At 40.0% G+C, this 20,732-nt stretch overlaps 1 pseudogene; it reads right to left on the bottom strand.

Moving 5' to 3' along the window:
• Window positions 1-1,113: 1,113 nt before the first annotated feature.
• Window positions 1,114-1,794, bottom strand: LOC108394799 (large ribosomal subunit protein uL30-like; annotated as a pseudogene).
• Window positions 1,795-20,732: the final 18,938 nt, after the last annotated feature.

Here is a 20,732-nt window from a genome sequence, read left to right as displayed (position 1 = left end):
TTAATCAACATAATTAAACAGAGGAATTTTTAGCTTAAAAAATAAGACAATCTGGGATGAGAAAAAAATATTGCTGACCCATGTGAAGAATTTTGAAGAAGTTGAAAAGTGTTCATTTTCTCTGCATTTAGTCAACATAGAAGTCCTCAGTGTCACCAGATATTGGATTCAGGAGGGATCTTAGAGAAATGAAATACAGTCCGCTTTCTTTATTTTATAGATGAGGAAATGAATCCAAGAGAAATAAAGGGACTTGCCTTAGGTTACATAGCTTTCAGAGCTAAGAATAAAATGTGAGTCCTCTGAAGGTTCCTAAAGCTGTTTTTTCCTCTATCTAGCTCTCCTAAACCCTTGGATAATTGCTCACCTAAATCAGCCTATGAAAATATGAAATAAGGTAATACCTATGAGACTCTGAATTCCTTCATGGCCATGTGGATAGTCCAGAAGTAGAAGGGAACACCATTACCTCTACCTTCATACTTTCAGTCCCCAAACCCTGCTAAACAGACAATACTTGAAGGGCAGTAATGCCCTGCTGGCTAACCTGAGTCTAGGCAACTTGAAACTATTGCTTCTGATGTGAATTCCTTACAGGTACAGTCAGTTCTCCTGTAATGCTTATCTTGAAAACACAAATTTGTTCCAATGTGATTGACATATTTGGAAACAATATGAGCATGATGCAAATTTGCCTTTGCCTGTGTGAGGTCTTATGAGTGAGAAATACTAGATGAAAGCCTACAACTGCACCCAGCTGAACAAAGCTACCTGGAAATACACAAAATGTTTGTATATGCACACACTCATGCACACACACCTCAAATATATCTACCAGCTACTTCAGTTCACTGTGTGTGTTATGAATCATATGCATCCACATCTGGTGTTACAATTTTTCCTCTGATTTGAGATAACTTACCTTCTTGCCACTTTGCAATGTATCACAAGCTGCAACCCTTCAAACATCCACTTCCTCAGACAAATTTCAGGTCTTTTTAAGGTAAAGAGCCATATTTACTGTATTGTTTAAAATTTTCCTTTTTTAAAAAAGTTGAACACAGTCATGGTTTATTAACTGATCTTATTATAAAAATAATCATGGGATGCACTTTAGTACAGCCTTCTAACAAGCCTGTTGCTCTGGTATTCCCTGTTTCAGCATCTCCACCTTGTACAAAATGTGTAGTTTCTTTAATTCATTCCACCTCGTGGAGAAGATAATTTGAAGGACTACAGGAAGCTGTTTGCTTCTTTGAAGCATTTTCCAACAGTATAGATCTCATGAATCAGATCCTCCATATAGATGATGCTCCACTGACCAAGAGATCGAGCGATCAAACTGTTACCTGTCAGGACAATTAGCTGCTTACTGGTAAGTTTTGCCATTACCATGCTTGTAGATCAACTCACTGATTTCAGGTTCAGGTACTCCCATATGGTATACGGCTCCACAATCTTCAGCATGTGAACTGAAGCCTTGTTGAGCTTAACAAAGGTGCCACCAAAAAGTTGACAAAGGGGATGAAGTTGCCACACCTTTTGGGGAGCTCTTCAGCTCACACAATGGATGCTGAAGACAAATGCCCATTTGGGTCTACAGTTACATAGACATTGCCCACTTTTCTTATCCCCACCATTGAATCTTATTTCTGTATATCTGCCTATTTTCCTTACGATGCTGCTTAACTTCTTCATAGATTAGCTTCTCCCTTGCCTTTTGAAGTATTTTGGGGGAGCAAACTTCTTTCTCAGGTGCTTCAGTCTGCAATAGTTTATTGCAGTATTGTGCATGACATGGAGATTTTTATGAAGGCATATGTCACATCACAGGTTAACTATATCAGAATTATGGGATAGACCCTTGAAAGATTAATCTTGGTCCAATGTACATCTGTGCATATGTATGCACACACACACACACACACACAGCCTTATTTGAATACTACTAGGCAGGTGTCTGTATATAAGTTTGTTTCAGGGTTGAAGGGGAAGAAAATATCTTTTTCAGAGTCAGCCCACACAGCTGTTCTTAGTTGCAGGATATGAGCTCCTTGTTCCTTCTTGGATGGAATGGAGACCATTAGCACTGGTCAACCAGCAAGGAAAAGCATTAAATCAGCTCACACATAATGAATCAGGCTTAGCAATGACACATGTTCTTGTCATCTTAGGTGTTGGAAACATTATAGGCTAAGGCATGTTCCATCATGGCTTGAATCAGAATCAAGTGGGGAACTAAATAGAATGAAGATTCCTTAGCCCCACTCCAGATCTGCCAAATCAAAACTTCTAGCATCAGAACCAAGGAATTAGCATTTTGACAGGCACTTAGTTATCCTCAGGCACCTAATCTTTGAGAACCACTTGACTAGCATGTCTACCTGAATTGCAGCAAAACACACAATGTGGAGTTGTGTTCCTGAGTACTTGCTATGCAGCCGTACTACTTTTACTTAAAATAACTGGTTCTCACTGTGTTTTATATATCATCATAGTCCAATGACAGTGGCTTCTGTCCAATTTTAGAACATTATTGTTAAGGATTTGTCATGGTGGCCACATGTTCACCTGTCATGAGGAACAAGAGGTTGATAGAAAGGAAAGTGCCAGAGAGGGGATTGATGTATTAGAGAGTGTTGTTCTGTAGCTGGTTCATTATGTTCATATCCCATCTGTATGTCAAGATTTTTTCAGAACTATTTTTTTTTTTTGGAACTTTGAATTAAATTCCCTGGTGTGTTCTGAAACAAAAACAGGACATCTGTAGCTTCCTAATGAATACTTTATTTCTTCTATAATCTAATCACTGATTAACTGGCACTAAGTTCTGTATTTGTATACAAGATGGACTGGGAACAAAACAGTAGTTAAAAATTGCAGAGATAGGGAGAGAAGCCAAGATGGCAGCGTGAGTAGGGCAGCGGAAATCTCCTCCCAAAACCATATATATTTTTGAAAATACAACAAATACAACTATTCCTTAAAGAGAGACTAGAAGATACAGAACAACAGCCAGGCTACATCTACATCTGCGAGAACTCAGCACCTCACAAAGGAGGTAAAATACAAGCCGCGGCCTGGTGGGACCTAAGTGTTCCCCCCATCCCAGCCCACTGGTGGGATGAGAGGAGTCAGAGCAGGGAGGAAGAGGGAGCCCAGGACTGCTAAATACCCATCCCTAGTCATCCACATGGGGAGCACAGACACACAGTGCATGGTGTGCTGGATATTAAGGAAACAGAACAGTAAAACATGGAAGTGGGTACCCACAGCTGGCGCCCCTGGGACAAAAGAAAAGCAAGTGCTTTTTGAAAGTCTTAAAGGGACAGGGGCTTCACAGCTGGATGGAACCGTCCCAGCATACTCAGCCCAGCAGCTGGGAATCCCAGGGAACTCCAGGTGCCTTAACTCCCTGGGAGGCAACGCAGCTCTGAAGCCCCTCACGGCGATAAACAGCCTCCATCCATCCCCCCTCCGGCATGGCCCCATCACAGCAAGAGAGCAGCCTGAGAGTAGCCACGCCCACAGCAGCCACCAAGAGCCTCCTGTGCGGCCACCCGGGCCAGACTCAGAGGCCCCACCAGCGCACAGCTGCCCGGCACAGACAGAGGAAGTTGGGAAAGAGCGTGAAGGGTTGCTGCTCTCACAGAAGAGCACACCCAGCATGCCTGCCACTCCCCACAGGGCTCCAGGCTACCCCAAAGGATGCCCCACCCATGGTGGCTCAGGAAATAAAACCAGAAGCTGCTCCCCATATGTGGGTAACAGGCACAGGCAGCAGAGAAGGGCAAGGTGCAGGAAGGGATGTTGTTCTCCCAGATGACACATGCGCCATCTGCCTATGACTACCTCTATCACCATGAAAAGGCAGAAGAATTTGATCCAGTCCAGAATTACCCAGTCAACCCCTGAGAGGAAGCCTGGGGAGATAGATTTAAACAATATTTCTGAAAGAGAATTCACAATAAAGGTCATAACCATGCTGATGGACCTGAAGAGTAATATGCAAGAGCTAAAGGATCAAGTTAGGAAGGAGAATACAAAAATAAAACAATCTCTGGAAGGACTTAAGAGCATATTGGATGAGGTGCAAGAGGCCATTAATGGAATAGAAATCAGAGAACAGGAATACAGAGAAGCTGACGCAGAGAGAGACAAAAAGATCTCCAGGAATGAAAGAATATTAAGAGAACTGTGTGACCAATCCAAAAGGAACAATATTCACATTATAGGGGTACCAGAAGAAGAAGAGAGAGAAAAAGGGATAGAAAGTGACTTTGAAGAAATAATTGCTGAAAACTTCCTCAAACTGGGGGAGGAAATAGTCTTTCAGACCATGGAAGCCTACAGATCTTCCAACACAAGGGACCCAAAGAGTACAACACCAAGACACATAATAATTAAAATGGCAAAGATCAAGGACAAGGACAGAGTATTAAAGGCAGCCAGAGAGAGAAAAAAGGTCACCTACAAAGGAAAACCCATCAGGCTATCATCAGACTTCTCAACAGAAACCTTACAGGCCAAAAGAGCATGGTGGTATATATTTAATGCAACGAAACAGAAAGGCCTTGTACCAAGAATACTGTATCCAGCACGATTATCATTTAAATATGAAGGAAGGATTAAACAAATCCCAGACAAGCAAAAGTTGAGGGAATTTGCCACCCACAAACCACCTCTATAGGATATTTTAAAAGGACTGCTCTAGATGGAAGCACTCCTAAGGCTAAATAGATGTCACCAGAGAAAATAAAATCACAGAAAAGAAAGCAGACCAACCAAATACTAACTAAGGGCAAAAAATAAAACCAACTACTTACAAAAGCAGTCAAAGGAAGCACAAAAGAGTACGGAATAAAACACCTAACATATAAAGAATGGAGGAGGAAGAATAAGAAGGGAGAGAAATAAAGAATCATTAGACTGTGTTTATAATAGCTTGATAGGCGAGTTAGGTTGGTTGGTTGGATAGTAGAGAAGCTACCCTTGAACCTTTGGTAACCACAGATCTAAAGACTGCAATGGCAATAAGTACATATCTTTCAATAATCACCTAAAAGTAATGGACTGAATGCACCGATCAAAAGACACTGAGTAGCAGAATAGATAAAAAAAAGCAAGACCCATCCACATGCTGCTTACAGGAGACTCACCTCAAACCCAAAGACATGCACAGAAAAAGATATTTCATGCAAACAACAGGGAGAAAAAAGCAGGTGTTGCAGTACTAGTATCAGACAAAATAGACTTCAAAACAAAGAAAGTAACAAGAGATAAAGAAAAACATTACATAATGATAAAGGGCTTAGTCCAACAAGAGGATATAACCATTATAAATATATATGCACCCAATACAGGAGCACCAACATATGTGAAACAAATACTAACAGAATTAAAGGAGGAAGTAGAATGCAATGCATTCATTTGGGGAGACTTCAACACACCACTCACTGCAAAGAACAGATCCACCAGACAGAAAATAAGTAAAGACACAGAGGCACTAAACAACACTAGTACAGATGAACCTAATAGACATCTACAGAACTCTACACCCAAAAGCAACAGGATACACATTCTTCTCAAGTATACATGGAACATTTTCCAGAATAGACCACATACTAGGCCACAAAAAGAGCCTCAGTAAATTCCAAAAGATTGATATTGTACCAACCAACTTTTCAGACAACAAAGGCATAAAACTAGAATTAAATTGAACAAAGAAAACAAAAAGGCACACAAACACACGGAGTCTTAACAACATGCTCCTAAATAATCAATGGATCAATGACCAAATTAAAATAGAGATCAAGCAATATATGGAGACAAATTACAACAACAACACAAAGCCCCAACTTCTGTGGGACACAGCAAAAGCAGTTCTAAGAGGAAAGTATATAGCAATCCAGGCCTATTTAAAGAAGGAAGAATAATCCCAAATGAATAGTCTAAAGACACAATTATTGAAATTGGAAAAAGAAGAAAAAATGAGGCCCAAAGTCAGCAGAAGGAGGGACATAATAAAGATCAGAGAAGAAATAAATAAAATTGAGAAGAATAAAACAATAGAAAAAAATCAATGAAACCGAGAGCTGGTTCTTTGAGAAAATAAACAAAATAGATAAGCCTCTAGCCAGACTTATTAAGAGAAAAAGATAATCTACACACATCAACAGAATCAGAAATAAGAAAGGAAAAATCATGACAGACCACACAGAAACACAAAGAATCATTACAGAATACTATGAGAATCTATATGCTAACAAGCTGGAAAACCTAGAAGAAATGGACAACTTCCTAGAAAAAACACAACCTTCCAAGACTGAACAAGGAAGAAACAAAATCTAAACAGACCAATTACCAGCAACGAAATTGAATAGGTAATCAAAAAACTACCCAAGAGCAAAACCCCCTGGTCAGATGGATTTACCTCAGAATTTTATCAGACATACAGAGAAGACATAATACCCATTCTTCTTAAAGTTTTCCAAAAAAGAGAAGAGGAGAGTATCCTTCCAAACTCATTCTATGAAGCCAGCATCACTCTAATATCAAAACCAGGCAAACACACCACAAAAAAAGAAAATTACAGAACAATATCCCTGATGAACATAAATGCAAAAAGACTCAACAAAATATTAGCAAACCGAATTCAAAAATACATCAAGAGGATCATACACCATGACTAAGTGGGATTCATCCCAGGGATGCAAGGATGGTACAACATTAGAAAATCCATCAACATCAGCCACCACATCAACAAAAAGAAGGACAAAAACCACATGATCATCCCCATAGATGCTGAAAAAGCATTCAACAAAATTCAACATCCATTCATGATAAAAACTCTCAACAAAATGGGTATAGAGGGCAAGTATCTCAACATAATAAAGGCCATATATGACAAACCCACAGCCAACATACTTAACAGCAAGAAGCTGAAAGCCTTTCCTCTAAGATAGTGAACAAGACAGGGATGCCCACTCTCCCCACTGTTATTCAACATAGTACTGGAGGTCCTAGCCACGGCAATCAGACAAAACAAAAAAATACAAGGCATCCAGATTGATAAAGAAGAAGTCAAGCTGTCACTATTTGCAGATGACATGATATTGTACATAAAAAAACCCTAAAGACTCCACTCCAAAACTACTAGAACTAATATCTGAATTCAGCAAAGTTGCAGGATACAAAATTAATACACAGATATCAGCTGCTTTCCTATACACTAACAATGAACTAATAGAAAGAGAAATCAGGAAAACAATTCCATTCACAATTGCATCAAAAAAAATAAAATACCTAGGAATAAACCTAACCAAGGCAGTGAAAGACTATACCCTGAAAACTACAAGACATTCTTAAGAGAAATTAAAGAGGACACTAACAAATGGAAACTCATTCCATGCTCTTGGCTAGGAAGAATTAATATTGTCTAAATGGCCATCCTGCCTAAAGCAATCTACAGATTCAATGCAATCCCTATCAAAATACCAACAGCATTCTTCAATGAACTGGAATAGTTTTAAAATTCATATGGAACCGCAAAAGACCCCGAATAGCCAAAGCAATCCTGAGAACAAAGAATGAAGTTGGGGGGATCTCGCTCACCAACTTCAAGCTCTACTACAAAGCCACAGTAATCAAGACAATTTGGTACTGGCACAAGAACAGACCCACAGACAAGTGGAACAGAATAGAGAGTCCAGATATTAACCCAAACATATATGGTCAATTAATATATGATAAAGGAGCCATGGACATACAATGGGGAAATGACAGTCTCTTCAACAGATAGTGCTGGCAAAACTGGACAGCTACATGTAAGAGAATGAAACTGGATCATTGTCTAACCCCATACACAATATTAAATTCGAAATGGATCCAAGACCTGAATGTAAGTCATGAAACCATAAAACTTAGAAAAAAAACATAGGCAAAAATCTCTTGGACATAAACATGAGCAACTTCTTCATGAACATATCTCCCCAGGCAAGGGAAACAAAAGCAAAAATGAACAAGTGGAACTATGTCAAGCTGAAAAGTTTCTGTACAGCAAAGGATACCACCAATAGAACAAAAAGGCATCCTACAGTATGGGAGAATATATTTATAAATGACAGATTCAATAAAGGCTTGGCATCCAAAATATATAAAGAGCTTAAAGAGCTCATGCACCTTAACAAACAAAAAGCAAATAATCCAATTAAAAAATGGGCAGAGAATCTGAACAGACAGTTCTCCAAAGAAGAAATTCAGATGGCCAACAGACACATGAAAAGATGCTCCACATTGCCAATCATCAGAGAAATGCAAATTAAAACCACAATGAGATATCACCTCACATCAGTAAGTATCGCCACCATCCAAAAGACAAACACCAACAAATGTTGGCGAGGTTGTGGAGAAACGGGAACCCTCCTACACTGCTGGTGGGAATGTAAATTAGTTCAACCACAGTGGAAAGCAGTATGGAGGTTCCTCAAAAAGCTCAAAATAGAAATACCATTTGACCCAGGAATTCCACTTCTACAAAAGTACCCTAAATACTCAGCACTCCAGTTTGAAAAAGACATATGCACCCCTATGTTTATTGCAGCACTATTTACAATAGCCAAGAAATGGAAGCAATCTAAGTGTCTAACAGTAGACGAATGGATAAAGAAGAGGTGGTACATATATGCAATGGAATATTATTCAGCCATAAGAAGAAAACAAATCCTACCATTTGCAACAACATGGATGCAGCTAGAGGGTATTATGCTCAGTGAAATAAGCCAGGCAGAGAAAGACAAGTACCAAATGATTTCACTAATCTGTGGAGTATAAGAACAAAGAAAAAACTGAAGGAACAAAACAGCAGCACACTCACAGAATCCAAGAATGGACTAACAATTACCAAAGGGAAAGGGACTGGGGAAGATGAGTGGGAAGGGAGGGATAAGCGGGGGGGAAAGAAAGGGGGCACTATGATTAGTATGTATAAAATGGGGTGGGGGGCATGGGGAGGGCTGTGCAACACAGAGAAGACAAGTAGTGATTCTACAGCATCTTACTATGCTGATGGACAGTGACTGTAATGGGGTTTGTGGTGGGAACTTGGTGATGGGGGGAGTCTAGTAAACATAATGTTCCTCATGTAATTGTAGATTAAGGATACCAAAATAAAAAAATTTAAAAATTAAAATTAAAAAAACTGCAGAGATAATATGAGTGCATGAAAGGAATATAATTATTCTTCTGGAGAAGTTAACCACTATTGACATACTATACAGTAATGTCTTGTAATCATCAGCAAGTATTAATGAGATATTTAACATTTTTCACCTTGGAAAAATGAGCATTTTATTATGATTCAAGTCACAAGCAAAAGAATGAAAGATCTTAACTCTCTCCTTAAAAGTCCCAAATACATATTACAAAATCACTCTGGTACTTAATATGCTGAAAGGGAAAAAGCAAGTTCTATCTTCAAGTGTGTGCCAGAGGACATTGTAATAAAGATGTGATTTTGAAGTAAACAGTGAAGAAAATGGACATGAAAGTGCAGAATTAAAATGGGTTTGATTTGTGCCCCTTGAAATTATTAAAACAAAAACCCAAGAAGGAATTTCTTACACATGCTTTGCAAAATAGCAGCCTGTGTTAGAGAATCAATGTGATAATTAACTAAGTGCTAGAAACCTCCATTCCCAGAAGTTGTACTGACAATTCAGCTTGTTCACCTTTTTCTAAGCAAGACTTTATTTACTTGTTCAAGAATCCTCACATTCTATGGCATCACAAGTGTCAAGCTTGGTGAAGTACTTTGGCATAAAATGGCATGATATCTACAACTTACTTTCAAAGGATATAAATAGAAACAATGTCCAGACAAAGAAAAGCAGATATGGCAAAATATTAATCATTGATGAGCCAAGGAAGAAAATATATGAGTGTTCATTGAACTCTTCTTTCAACTTTTCTGAATATTTGAAAATGTCCATAATATAAATCTGGCACGGGAAAAAAAGGAATGCACAATTTAGCCACTTAAGGTCAAAAAAAATATTTGGTCACTCCAGAAACCCCTGAAATCATACCCAAGCCTATGAGCACAATTTAGTGTGTAATTCTGGTTTTATAGCTTAGCGTGGCACTCCTCTAAAATTACGGCTGAAGAAGGAAGTGAAACTCGAAACTGCCCTACCCACTGTAATTCTTTTGATAACTGAGCATATTCCCCTCCAGAAGTATGACTTGTAGATTAAATGTTACAGTGGTTTCCTACCTTTAGGCCCATTCTCATAAGATTATTCCCCTTTCTATGGTTGACTAGAAACTGAATGGTCAGTGTGGAGATCAAAATGAGAAGCTTCTGCAGAGAACAGGTTTTACGTAAGTCTTCAAGCCAATGAGATTGTGAAATAGGAAAAGGTTTCTAAATAGTCTTGAGCCTGTGAGTAACATTTTGTTTATCACAACGCATGACAAGGTAGATTTATTCATAGAACCAGGATTTTCTCTTGAAAGAGTCACAGATGTTCATATGTTGTACATACTTGTATTTTTTGTATTTTATGTATATTTCTGTTTCAAGAAATTGAAGAAACCAATTCATCTCAGATTCTCTTTTCCTAGCTCCCTGTCATTATCTTTCTTCCCCAATTCCCATTATTCCTATCTCAGCCTTTCATACCTGACGTGTGGCTCTTGGCAAAGGACCACATCTCATCTGCAGAATGAGGAAGAGTTGAAAGCCCCTCACAGTACTCCGGGACCCATAACAATTCAGTCTCATTTTCATTTGCTAGTGAATTGTCTTGTTTACCCGCCTCACCCTCTGACTTCTCCAAATAAGAATTTAAATCCCCTCTGTCTCTGTCTCTGTCTCTGTCTGTCTCTTTTTCTTTCTATTTCCTACCAGCTTCCATTTCTGTAATGGCAACAAGTGATTACCTTTTAAGTTTCTAATGTTAGCCTTCAGGCTACCTCTGACCTATTAACCCTTTCACAGCTGGCTCCCCTCTGCACCTGTTGGACCCATTATAGGTTTACATTCCATTGAAACCAAAAGATTCTCAAGACATTCTTAGTAAATGCTGATTTCCATTCTCCTAGGAATGCAAGTTCATGGCAGGTGATGAGTCTAATGTGGTTAGCTGGACCTGATTACTTTCTCTGCTGAACCTCTTAGGAATAGTCCTGTGACTTCCTGGTTACCAGGTTTTTCCACCTAGTTCCAGATGCATGGGTAAAGGTATAGCCAGATAGACACAGAAACACCTGTACATAGTTTCCTGAAGGATGACAGGTATTGTGGGTGCTCATCTGCTGCTGCTTTTATTAGAAGCATTTCCTACTGACTAGGCTGTTATGGAGGAACAAGTAGATCAAGATTTACAGTCTGAGTGGTAAACACATGACCCAGGCCTTTGGGGGCAGGCTGGGTGGCATTCAGTTTTACTCAGCACCACACCTCAAATGCTCAGCAGGGCAGCCTGTATTGAGGGCACTTACCTTTTAAGCAGCAGCAAGGCAATTCATATGTTTGAATGATTTATTCAAATTGACCTTCCACTGCAGCCCAGCTAACCTCAGGAAATGGGTGGCCTGGCAGCATAATGCCACAGGAAAAAGCACTGGAGGGGAAGCAAGGGACCACAGATAGCCACCTACTGAGCAGATGCATCATTATCTCCCTCTGGGCCTCTTTTTCCCCATGAAGTTCAAGGAAAAGAACACCTGCCTCCTACTTGCCTTGTGTGGTTGTTTTGAGGGTTGTGGGTAAGGCAGGCTGAGAGTTCAGGACCCTGACAGTTGCTAGAATGCAAAATAAATGAAATGCCAAATCACAGTGAACACTTTGAATAGAGATGTGCTGTTTACGTCTTTTTTTAATGCACTGTCTTTACATGATGTTCTGATTAGTAACCAGAGAGCCATTAGATACAAAGTACTCAACTAAGCTGGGATGCGACCGCCCTTCAAGTAGAGCCCTGGAGGTCAGGGCCGAGGAAGAAATTCATGCAGGAGATTGTCTTCTTCTAGGAACTTTATCTTTTCAGAGCGTGAGAGGAACAGAACATCCCCTCATGTTCCAGCAGAGACAACTGATGGCAGCCTGCTTGAATTGGGCCGGGAGCAATGTGCATCGCCAGCCGTTCCCTGTAGATCTGACTCGCAGACCCAACCAGCACTCAAAAGAAGAGAGAGCAGTCCTGAGGGCCACAGGCAGCCACAAGTGGGATGTCTCTGGATAGATCTTGCTTCCCCAGAGGATAAGACAGAATAAACCAATAATAAATAGAAGCCTGTGGGAAAATACCAAGAACAAGAAAAGGGACATCATCCTCAGACTCAGATAATTCACAGGACTTTGAAAAGCTTCCCTACAGTAATCACAAAACATGTTTGGAAAGTTTACCTCCTCAGAAGAATGCAAAGTAACTGACCTTTTTGAAACAGATTCAGAAACAGGTAGGATGGATTGAGATGGAAAGTCAGTGGGATGAAAGGAAAAGGGAGGTGGGTGAGATGAGCTCTGGAATAGGAGAACTAAACTCCATTCTGGAGACAACGAAGAACAGAATTGGCAATGTGGCACCAACTTTCTTGAGGGCAGTTTAGCAACAATGTATTAATATCTTATACCTGTTATAAGATATAACATGGCCCAACAATTCTATTTCTAAATTATTTAATCCAAGGAAATAGTGCAAATTTGAAAAGGTGTAAATACAGATGTTAATGAGAGTTTTTTATAGTAGAAAAATAAATATCCACTGTGATATAATGAGTCATAAGAAATAAATATTTGGTCATTCATATGACCAAATATGTATTTGCCAGGTATGTTTGGTCTTCACCCACAGTTCCTGGAAACACTGCAGAGTCTTAAAGGTGAGATGGGTGTCTTGTCATGTTAGTGAGAGACTTTTGGACCCCCACCCATGGGAAGGGGCTGAGGGCTGAATCAGCCAATGGCCAATGATTTAGTCAGTCAGGAAATGAAGCCCTCACAAAACCCCCTGAGAAGAGCTCATCTCACTCCCTGATCTGCTCTTCCTGCCCTGCTGGCTTGGACCCTGCTTCTTGGTCAGGGAGAGCATCCATGCTTGGGGAGTCAGGACAGCTCCACATGCCACCGAGCCAGGCCCCAGGCTCCACGAGGACAGAAGCTCCTTTATTTGGGGCCTTGCCCCATGGCTCTCTTCATCTGGCTGTTAACTTGTATCCTTTATGGTATCCCTTATTAAACTAGTAAATGTAAGTGTTTTCCTGAGTTCTCTGAGCAGCTCTAACAAATTAATCGAACCCAAGGGGAGGTCATGGGAACCTTCAATTTATAGCCCGGTAGGTCAGAAGCACAGGGAACTGCCTGGAGCTTGTGACCAGTGCCTGGAGTGGAGAGTGGAGGACAGTTTTGCAGGACAGAGTCCTTAACCTGGGGAATCTGGTGCTCTCTTCGGGCAGATATCTTCAGAATTGAGTTCTTGGACCCCTGCTGGTGTTCAAGAATTGCTTGATTTTAGTATGTATGGGAAGACCCCCTCCCACATACTTACACACATGGCAATCAGGTCTGGGAACCCAAATGGAGTTATACTTGTATTACTGCTGTGTATAATATTGTTATTACTATACATAAATGTAGGGAAAAAATACCATTGCATCTGGTGACAGACGAGTGGGAATCACAATCCAGCAAAAGGAAATTACTTAAGTTATGGTATTGATATATCCTAATATTAAAATGAACATAGTATTAATAATATTAAACTACTATTGAACATAATGATATCAATATTTAGTTCAGAAAGAAACTTAACATATGCTATGCTATTAAGTAAAGAAAAATAAAGCAGTTTATAAAATAATATGGAGTAAAATCTTAGTTTGGTTTTTTAAAAAGTATATATGTAAGATGCATAGAAACAAAGTCTAGAAAGGTACTGTTAACTCCTACTTACAAACCACCTTAAAACTTAGTGGTTTAAAATGACAATCATTTCTTTAGCTCATACTTTTGCAAAGGAACAACCAGGCTGAGTTCATTTGCACAGTTCCTCTGGTATCAGGATCCTCTCGCATTTGTGGACAGCAGCCAGTTGGCTGATCCCTGGCTCATCTCATTGGGTGGCCTTCGCTGGGACAGCTCATCTCTGCTCTTCCCCATCTCTCATTCCAAAGAAAACTAACCTGGGTTTGGTCACACAGTGATCTCAACATAGGGTTCTTAGAGCAAGAATGAATCCTGAGCTGAGAATTGGCTGTTCTGCCACATTCTATTGGCCAAAGTAAATAACAAGGCCAGCTCCAGTTCAAGGCGAGGGAAAACAGACTCTACCTCTTGATATAGGAGCTGCCACGTCACGGTGCAAAGGGAGTAGATGCTGGGAAGGGAATAATAATGGCAATTTTTACATACAACCCACCAAGGATATACTAACATGTTAGTGGTACATATTTAGTAAATGTCATTACAGGTAATTTTTACCTTATTCTTTGTGTTTTTCTATACTAGCAACATTTTATACACAAAGCATGTACTCTTTTTGTTTCCCAAATCAAGTTGCTATTCTCATCTTAAAATTTTACTCGAAGTTTCTAATGGCATTGCAAAGTGATCATGATATAACCTTGAGTAAAAACATGATAGGAAATAATAAAATATACATACAATATATCCTAAAACATGAAATGCACAGAGAGAGGTCTAGAAAGAGTTCTCAAAGTGTTAACAATGGTACCATTTGGATGTAGAGTTATGGGTATTTTTACCTTTCACTGAACTCCCTAAATTTTCTGTAATGAAAAGAAACTACTTTAATAATTAGAAAAGAAAGTATAAACACTGAAAAATAAAAAAGTATTCTAAAAGTGACGTTCAAAAGAAGGCCAAGCATTGATGTCTAAAAGACATCCTGGAACCAACAGGAAGTGCAGGCCACACACTGAGAAGGATGAGCTCAGTTCTCTCTGCACCTGAAATTGAATGACAGGAAAATCAGTTTGCTGAAAGGCAGTGATGAACTTGTTTCTTTCTTTACACAAAAACCTTCAGAAAAATATCCGTAATGTGGATTTGAGGAAAATGACACTGCAAGGTCCACATTCTCCAATGCAATTTAGTAAAAAACCTTGTATTTTAGAGTTGCTGGGCTTTGCTCAGCTCAAAGGAAAACATCTGCCATGTTGGTTTCTCCTATCTACGTGCAGTGGGTTAGGAGTCCAAGTGCAGAAATGATTGACTGACACTCTGACCTCCAACCACAAGCCCAGATGTGCATGAGGAAGAGAGGCTCCTCGGGCACACAGCTGAAGGAGGCACCCCTTGTTCACACCCACCTGCACTTGCATGGCCCTGGAGGTGAACGCCTCCTCAAATGTTGCACCAAGGCACCTCTCCGGCCTCATCCTAGAGCCGGGCCCGCCTTAGAAAACTAGTCTCCCCTTCTTTACCGGAATAGAAATATTCTCTAATTACGGCTCTCATGCAACAGGTACTGGCAGTATCATAGCCCAGTTTCCCAGAGCCTGAGGTTGAGGGTTTATGTGGGAGTACTTTATCACGGAAGCAAGAGGGAAGCCCAAGGGCAGTGAAGAAGGGCAGGAAACTCACCAATACAAAGATGTAGAGACCCAGGGCAGGCAGACCCAGGGCAGGCTACCCCAAAAGGTGCCCCTTTGGCATGTTTACTACTTTAAATTGAAACAACTGGAGAAACAGCAGAGGATGGAGGGATGTTCTGAACCCCCTCTGTCCCCCTCACCTTGAAACCAAGAAATAAATCTCCCATGGGAAAGTTACCCGGCAGCTGGAACATAGAAAGCATCCTTATCGCCAGAGATGGAGAACTTAGAGTAGGGAAGGTGCATAAACAAATCTTTTTACTTTTTTTTCTAACTTACTACCTCAGCCCAAATGCTGTTTAGAATTCCTTACCGACTGAAGCTTCCAAACCTAAAGTTTCTTTGTCCTGTCAATTCCTCACAGATTCATGTTTCTTTGTCTATAATGTATAACAGCTGCCCATCCTAGTCATTTCTTTAAGTCTCAGTTGTGTTATGGGGCCTCCATATAAACATAATTAAACTTTAGTTTTTTTCCCCTGTTAATCTGTTTTATGTCAATTTAATTCTCAGACCAGTAGAAAAAACTTGAGGGGATAGAAGAAAATTCCTACTCCCCAAGAAAGAGGATTTACCAAGCTGACCATCAAGTACAACTGATGACTCAAAACCAAGAGTCTGCACACACCCCAGAAACCACATAGCTGGTATCTAAGCATCTTAGGGAAGGAGAGCAAAAAAAGGGAAGGATCTATGCCTAGCTTCCCACCTCTCGTTTCTCCCTCTGAGACCTGAGTTTCCCCCATCTGCCGGGGTGCACTAGAGAAGTACTCTTAGATCCAGACAAGAAGTATCTCTGCCTGGACATCACACTTCAGACTTGCTGTCTATACCACAAACCCTGCATTTCATAAACACATCCACACACACAAATATTGGACTGTGTGTTTGCCTCATGGGAGTCTCCCACCAGCCCTGGCACAGCCAGGGCTCTGACCCTGGGTCTGCTCCTGTTCAGGCCCCTGGGGGAATGCTTCTTCACATGGCTGGCCCTATATCCTCAGAACAAAAGGCAAGTCTTTCAAACTGGTGTGACGATTTGTGGGTGCGATGTTCTGCTGCCAACACTGGAGGCCAACACCTTTTTGGATTTCAGGTTAGATTTGAGCAGTACGAGAACTTAGGTTAGAAAAAAGATGAATTTATGGACTGGTCAAATCCTTCTTAGTAAGCAGGAAGGCAATAGATTCTTCCATAGCGCAGTCCCTCCCAAAGGGCTGAGCATTCTTGCTTTCCTTGGGGTTCCAGTTCATGGCTCTGGAGGGCTGACAAATTAATGTTGTATTCACAAGAGTTGCATATAGTGGCACAGGAACATATTATCACATTAAGCAAGTTGTTTTACTCTTAAATTTGTACTGTCTCTCAGATCCTAAGCCACCTTTTATATTTTTGCCTTGTAAGGCCATTAATGATCTCTGCAGACAACATTTCTACTCTCTGTCAATAGGAGACACTGGGAAGAGGGCCTTGCTCCTACGTCCTGTTTGGCTGGTGTTCCTCTCAGCATCATCTCCACAGCTGTCCTTCAGCTGGTTGCGTCCAGCTTTTCACAGTAGTCCCAAAACCAGCCTCATGGCATCCACCAGCCTGGCAAGTCTCTACACTACTTCTACAGTGCCCTCTACCAAGCTTCTAGCTGCTTCTTTGTCCTCCCAGCCTCTTCATGTTACCTTCACAACCCCTTTTCAGTTTTTCAGCCCTCTGATACCTGTTTAACCAATTCCTTAGCTTTTTGCTGTTAAAACAACCAGTGTGATTTCTGTTTTCCTAACTGGTCTGACTGATACAATAGGTAGTAAGCACGAAGCAGAACAACTCATTACATTGCAAATAGATGGACACTGAGTGCTGGAATTGTGAATGGTTTTATTTTTATACACTTACTTAATAAGATTTAATTAAACTTTGAAAACTCAAAGTAAAATTTTATTTAAGTACTTAGAGTTTAAATTTTTTATATTAATGAATTATGACTTGTATTGGGAATTATACTTTAAATAAATAAGCTTGAATATTTTAAAAGAAGAAATACCTTTTTTATTGAAGTATAGCTGATACACATAATTGGTTTCAACACACAACACAGTGCTTCAACACTGACCCACATTATTAAATCCTCATGCCAACCAGTGCAGTTACTATCTAGAAATACCATCTTTTAAAAGCATAATGTGTTAGGATTTGAGAAAGAGATTATTTGAAGGAATTGGCTACTGCAGTTGTCAGAACTAGCAAGTCTGAAATCATTAGCCCAGACCAGCAAGGCTGGAAGCTTTTGGGCAGGAATTGATGTTGTGGTCTTGAGGCAGAATTACTTCTGCAAAAGCTCTGTTTTTGCTCTTCAGGGCTTTCAACTAATTGGATGAGATCTACTCACATTATTGAGGATAATCTTAACTTAAAGCCTCCAGATTGTAGGTGTTAACACATATACAAAATACTTCCACAGCAACACCTGGAATAGTGTGATTGAATAACTGGGTCATACAGTCTAGCTGAGTTGGCATATAAAACTAACCAGCACTTTTATATATAAGATATATGAAAGTGATTTTATACAAGCTACCTAAAAAGTTTTCATTAAAAATTTTTTATTACCAACAACATTCTTAAACAAACTGGAACAAATGGTTCAAAAATTCATATGGAAACACCAAAGACCCCAAATAGCCAAAGCAATCCTGAGAAAGAAGAAGAGGAGGGGAGCCAGGATGGCGGCGTGAGTAGAGCAGTGGAAATCTCCTCCCAAAAACACATAGATCTATGAAAATATAACAAAGAAAACTCTTCCTAAAATAGAGACCAGAGGACACAGGACAACATCCAGACCACATCCACACCTACAAGAACCCATCGCCTTGCGAAGGGGGAGAGGAAGGCCACAAACCAATAAGAAGGGAAGCTCTTCCAGCGGTCCCTCGTACCACCTCTGCAAACTATCTCTATCACCATGAAAAGGCAAAACTACAGGCAGACAAAGATCACAGAGACAACACCTGAGAAGGAGACAGACCTAACCAGTCCTCCTGAAAAAGAATTCAAAAGAAAAATCATGAACATGCTGACAGAGATGCAGAGAAAAATGCAAGAGCAATGGGATGACGTGGAGAGAAAAATGCAAGAGCAATGGGATGAAGTCCGGAGGGAGATCGCAGATGTCAGGAAGGAGATCACAGAAGTGAAACAATCCCTGGAAGGATTTATAAGCAGAATGGATATGATGCAAGAAGCCATTGAAGGAATAGAAGCCAGAGAACAGGAACGTATAGAAGCTGACATAGAGAGAGATAAAAGGATCTCCAGGAATGAAACAACACTAAGAGAACTATGTGACCAATCCAAAAGGAATAATATTCGTATTATAGGGGTACCAGAAGAAGAAGAAAGAGGAAAAGGGATAGAAAGTCTCTTTGAAGAAATAATTGCTGAAAACGTCTCCAAACTGGGGGAGGAAATAATCGAACAGACCATGGAATTACACAGAACCCCCAACAGAAAGGATCCAAGGAGGACAACACCAAGACACATAGTAATTAAAATGGCAAGGATCAAGGACAAGGAAAGAGTTTTAAAGGCAGCTAGAGAGAAAAAGGTCACCTATAAAGGAAAACCCATCAGGCTAACATCAGACTTCTCAACAGAAACCATACAAGCCAGAAGAGAATGGCATGATATACTTAATGCAATGAAACAGAAGGGCCTTGAACCAAGGATACTGTATCCAGCACGACTATCATTTAAATATGATGGCGGGATTAAACAATTCCCAGACAAGCAAAAGCTGAGGGAATTTGCTTCCCACAAACCACCTCTACAGGGCATCCCACAGGGACTGCTCTAGATGGGAGCACTCCTAAAAAGAGCACAGAATAAAACACATAACATATGAAGAATGGAGGAGGAGGAATAAGAAGGGACAGAAGAAAAGACTCTCCAGACAGTGTATATAACAGCTCAATAAGCAAGCTAAGTTAGGCAGTAAGATACTAAAGAAGCTAACCTTGAACCTTTGGTAACCACGAATCTAAAGCCAGCAATGGCAATAAGTACATATCTCTCAATAGTCACCCTAAATGTAAATGGACTTAATGCACCAATCAAAAGACACAGAGTAAGAGAATGGATAAAAAAGCAAGACCCATCTATATGCTGCTTACAAGAAACTAACCTTAAACCCAAAGACAAGCACAGACTAAAAGTCAAGGGATGGAAAAACATATTTCAGGCAAACAACAGTGAGAAGAAAGCAGGGGTTGCAGTACTAATATCAGACAAAATAGACTTCAAAACAAGGAAAGTAATAAGAGATGAAGAAGGACACTACATAATGATAACGGGCTCAGTCCAACAAGAGGATATAACCATTCTAAATATATATGCACCCAACACAGGAGCACCAGCATTTGTGAAACAAATACTAACAGAACTAAAGAGGGAAATAGACTGCAATGCATTCATCTTAGGAGACTTCAACACACCACTCACCCCAAAGGATAGATCCACCAGGCAGAAAATAAGTAAGGACACACAGGCATTGAACAACACACTAGAACAGATGGATCTAACAGACATCTATAGAACTCTACATCCAAAAGCAACAGGATATACATTCTTCTCAAGTGCACATGGAACATTCTCCAGAATAGACCACATACTAGCTCACAAAAAGAGCCTCAGTAAATTCCAAAATCTTGAAATTCTACCAACCAATTTTTCAGACCACAAAGGTATAAAAGTAGAAATAAATTCTACAAAGAAAACAAAAAGGCTCACAAACACATGGAGGCTTAACAACATGCTTCTAAATAATCAATGGATCAATGAACAAATCAAAATAGAGATCAAGGAATATACAGAAACAAATGACGACAACAACACAAAGCCCCAACTTCTGTGGGATGCAGCGAAAGCAGTCTTAAGAGGAAAGTATATAGCAATCCAGGCACACCTGAAGAAGGAAGAAAAATCCCAAATGAATAGTCTAACATCACAACTATTGAAACTGGAAAAAGAAGAACAAATGAGGCCTAAAGTCAGCAGAAGGAGGGACATAATAAAGATCAGAGAAGAAATAAATAAAATTGAGAAGAATAAAACAATAGCAAAAATCA

The sequence above is a fragment of the Manis javanica genome, chromosome 1, assembly GCF_040802235.1.
Source record: "Manis javanica isolate MJ-LG chromosome 1, MJ_LKY, whole genome shotgun sequence".
Classification (NCBI taxonomy): domain Eukaryota; kingdom Metazoa; phylum Chordata; class Mammalia; order Pholidota; family Manidae; genus Manis; species Manis javanica.
Note: the sequence above shows the minus strand (reverse complement) of the source record. Positions and strands in the feature narration are given on the sequence as shown.